The sequence below is a fragment of the Centruroides sculpturatus genome, unplaced genomic scaffold (genome assembly GCF_000671375.1).
Source record: "Centruroides sculpturatus isolate CEXI.00-Female unplaced genomic scaffold, Cexi_2.0 scaffold380, whole genome shotgun sequence".
NCBI lineage: Eukaryota > Metazoa > Arthropoda > Arachnida > Scorpiones > Buthidae > Centruroides > Centruroides sculpturatus.
The window spans coordinates 123,244-128,463 of NW_019384570.1; positions in this window are offsets into that span (position 1 = coordinate 123,244).

A 5,220-nucleotide genomic window follows, 5' to 3' on the forward strand; every position below is an offset into this window, starting at 1 on the left:
TGATTGAGTCATTGTTTCGATCTATGTGGAATGACCTGATTTTATGTCAGAAACTAGAATATTGCTCGTATTAAATATCACATGCAATAGTCATATGCAATATTATAAAATTACGTTGCAAGCGCTGTTAGTTTGAGATGCAAAATTTGACTTTTGGAGGGCAAAATGCGGTGATTTAACTCGAAAGTGAAGCTTACTTTCAGGGGCAAAATTTGAGATTTGGAGGGCAAAATGCGGTGATTTAACTCGAGTCTTAATTTTTGAGGGAGAGTTGGATCTGTTAATGTATGCGGATATTATTGAACAGTTAATGAGTAGAGTGTCTTATGGATAGTTAGTTTAGGGTGAGAAGTAGGAGATTTGTTAGTTTTCAAGTGCACTTACAGAGTTGTTAATTTATAGATTTAAAAGAATGGAGACCGTTAATTTGCTTATGCAAATGATCAATTTATTCCTTACGTTGTTTATCGAAATTGTTAACTTGCACGTGAAATCGCTCTAACAATGGGCGCAGGTAGAGCAGCTTTAATATAGGTAAGAAGAACCAATGACATAGTCCATTTCATTTGAAAAGAGCTACGCCATTGGTTCGCTTATCAATTGTATTAAAGCCGATTTACCAGGCGAGCTCTATAAGCAAAATAGCTCATTCAGGGATTCTTTTGAATTAATTGGCTTTCTAAATTAAAAATTACTCCGTGTGATGCGCAACACGCACCGAAATTAAGGCCAATCTATCTCCTTTTCCAGCTATGGGGAAGGTAACAAAACCTCTTAAACGTGCTAGTCACATGATTTAAAATGATTCGAAAGTTGATGAACACGTGTCCGAAATCCATCTTTTTTCGGACTTTTAGTATTAAACTTTTATTTTTGTTTTATTTTTTTTCAATTTTTACTTTTTATTTCGATGCAACTTCGTTAAATTGCCAATTTTGTTGGCTATTTGTTAATGATTAAGCAAATTTTTTTTCAAAATAAATTTTAAAAAAAAAGACAAAAATAATACTGTTTTTATATTAAGAAAGCCAAATTTTACGAAGGAATTAGAAAAAATTAAAAAGCTAAAATTAAAAATTAGGCAAAAATAAATCGGGATTAATTAAAGTTGAGTAAGTATAAATTAAGGATTGAAATTTTGGTTATGCCCCTTCGAAGCGCTTTTTCACCATCGATGTATTATTTTCCATTACCAAGCATTAATTTTCGCATAGAAACGTGTAAAATAAATTCTTAAAATAAACAAACGGACAATCCAAATGAAAAGTTAAAGTTAAAGTAGCAATTATCACTGGGAATCAACAGTTGTAAATTGAAAACTCCTCCCTTAACTCCATAACATCGAAAGTGCCTACACTTAATCGCTCATATGTTTAATTCTAGTCTACGTCTATTCGTAAAATTTAATAAATTTATGTTTTTAATTATACATTTATGTACTGTACATACATACATACAAATATATAAAGTAAAGCAGCAATAATATCCGTCCATCTACGATGTGATACATAAAACTTAAAATCAGTTCAGAAGCATAGAAAAATCATATCAAAAATCAAAAAAAAAAAATATTGCAATGTGATGTTTTACATAAACTGGACCAAAAAATATTCCTCGACTTCCTGAATTGTAATTCTTTTTGTAATATTCTGGGTCCAAATTCTATGTTTTGATTAATTGATTGATAATGATTGTTACCGAAGCGCTGTTTAGTATGGATTTATATATATGTATATTGCTAAAGCACCAACAAAGCTCATTGTCATTTTATCATTTTTGTATTTTTTTTTTATTCATTAATAAATATTATGTAGTATTATTTGTGTGTGTAGTTTTATTTACAATTAAATACGAGTTTATCTGCTCTTAATCCGAAGTAACGAAGAAGATCGCGGCTTCGAAAGTCTATGGATATCAGAAAATTGTCTACGTTACGTTGATTCTTTTAATATATGGTCGGACCAAAAGTCAATTTACCGTGTTTTATAGTACAAACACACTAGTGTTATTGTAGTAGTATTCTTATAAGAAAACACGAGATCCGTGATCGGCTCCCTCATCCCGTTAAGACGATTATGACTTTAAATGTCCATAAATCGAAAAAATTGTGTGGTGTGCTGGCTTTTCGGATATAAAGGGTAACCCAAAAGTCAGTTTACCGTGTTTTGAGGATTCATAAGTTTAGAACGTATTTTTCTTTCTATAAAATTAATGAAAACGTGATTAATATAATTATTTGACGTTCTCATTTAAATACTTATAGTTAACTAATTTTTGGTCCACCCGTTATTTAAATTTATAATAAATACATTTAAATGACTAAATTCTGAACTTTAAACCGTAATTCCGAGTGGGTGAGGTGGATTGTAGACGACTTACTCCACCCTGAATCATCGTTTATAGTCCACTTACTCCATTCTGTACTTATGTACTGTATATCTAACATCAGTACAGGGTAGATAAAGTATATTTTATTTGCATTGAACTACTGTATAGTACATATTACGAGCTGCTGATGAATGTTCTCTCTCTCTAAAAGCTGATACATCTACATTGATATCGATAGTATCTGTAACAAAGCACTTTTGCTGAGTGGTTTGTTCTCTTTGAAACTTAAGATTGACAATTGGGTGGTACGTTTGCAGGCATTATTAATAATAAAAAAAAATTAGAATTAAACAAACCTACAGTATTCATTTCAACTTGAAATTAATGTTAAGTTTAAAGTAGATTTCTGTATCTTTTTACTAATTATTTATTAAAACAGTATACAATTTTACCTATAAATTTACTATAAAATTAAAAAGAAATTTGAAGCAAGAAAGAGTTTAGTATTAATCTTTATATGTATAAAAATTAAAATTGAGATTGGGTGTGGTTGTTGACAATACATTGTATAAGGTCATCACAACAAAATGGTTCCGGAATCATTAACTATGAGTCTATAACATCCTAAAATTATTTTTCTAAAATATTTTGAGTCATTAACCTAATTTAAATCGGTGACATTTTAAATTAAATTAAGCTTTTATTTAAAATAATTAAATTGATATGTTAGTCCACCACACCATGTAATGTTAGTGAATTATACTTGAAATGTGAATCATACACTGAAATGAAGCCCCATTCTTCTAATTTTTTACGTTATAACATTAAAATTAACATAATAATTGATTATAAAAGCCCAGATTTAAGTTAGATTTTAAAAATTCTAGGTTACAACATCAATTTTCTCAAGGAATGCATGATACAAGATACTTTTATGATTATTATGAGAGTGAGTACAGATATAAAATACTGGAAAAAAACCTTAAAAATAGATATTAATGCAATGAAATTAAAAGATAAACAAGTTCGCAACCATTTTAACAAATAATCCAGCAAACCAAATTTGCAAGTAGGATGGTGTTACACTGCACCTTCACACTACCACGAAGATATAGGTTAATACTTAAAAGCAGGTTACATCGCTCTCGTTCTACGAATTGTTTAGCATCTTATATCACGTGTAATTACGAAATATTCCCGAGAAAGATGGAGATTAACCATAATTTTGTATCCGCTTGACTCCATTTTATCTCATGGAACAGTTTTGTAGCTAGTAACAACTCAGTATTATGGCGGAAAAATAAAATAAAATTCCAAATTTTAAATGAAATATTTAAAAATTCTACTACATAATATGAAAATCAATTCTTAAAAATTAATATTTTGCTTCGTTATCATTGTTATTGAAAGATCGCTTCTGGACTTACATTTGTTGTTGCCTTAATTAAGCTATAATGTGTAACAGGCCCTTCCCCCCTCCGCCAAATGATAATAATGAGAGGCCCTAAGCCATAGACTCATAATTCGAGGCCTTAAGCTGCAGCTTCTTTAGCTAATGGGCAAATCCGGCCCTACTACTAGTTATTATCCATGTGATGAGCGATCTCGCCGCATCAGTCTATGTTGATTAATACAGATAAGGGCGTATTAATGTGATAAAAATTTATTTTTTACAGGAAATTTTAGTTAAAAAGGCATAAAAATAGATAAAATACACGAAAAAAAAATCATTGATAAAAACTCTAGATCATATTTATCTGTAAACATATCGCAGTAGCATTATTCATATGACCTACAAAAGTGATTCAATATCCGAAAATAAGCGTATAAAAATAAAAATATATTAAATTCTATGCATTTTCTATAATATTTAAACTCATAATATTGTTTTAAAATATACAAAAAAAAAAAAAAATATTTGAATTAATTAATTTATAACTTCAAGTAAAATTAAGATTAATATAACTTAAATAAAAGTATCTTATCCATAAACAAATGAATGATTCATATTATTTATTATTAAATTTGTAATATTTTATTGCTAAACTAACTTTTGTTTAGAAAATAAGTGTCCAGAATGGTTAAATATTCTTTTCTCACCCATAATTTAGGCTGCAGAACATTTAAGACTTGTATTAGTTCTATATATAACACATTTATCGTAAGATAACGAGGGGGGATATTTTTATATTTATCGAATGATTATTCCTGGTTTAGCTAAAAAATAATATTGGAAATAAAATTTTATCTATTTATTACAAGAAATTTATAGATAAATTTCAGCGAAATCCATATATCACATCTTCCAATTATGATCCCATTATTCATCAAATAATATAAATATCAGGCTCCATTTTGCTCTGTAAATAAATCACAAACGTAAAAACTTCAAAGTTTTGACGAGTGTAATTATAAAATAAATAAAGTTTCTTTCATTTGGAGTTTCTATTAACTCTCACTAGTGGCGCCACTCGTTTAAAAGATATACACAGTATATATTTAATTAATAATAATTGCATCTGTTAAGTAATAAAAAATATTTAAGATTTTTAGGATATTTATTATATAAAAATTTAAATATAATCCTCTTTTAATAAAGACAAAAATACTTTATTCGTTTTATAACGTCGAGCAGCGCCACTACCGAGAGTTACGCGAAACTTTTGAAAATCTCAAATACGTTTTGTCACATCATATTTTCATTTACCATAAAATCACAGAGAAATAAATTACTTCTCTGACAGAAAACTTAGAATATCTGTCAATATTTGAGAAGATTAAAGGTTTTAAACTCGGGGAATGCGTTATTTATTTAGTTAGTTAGACTTAGAGGAAGAGAATATTTAAAACAATTTTTCCTGTCAGCTTGTAACATTTATTTTCATTCGGTAA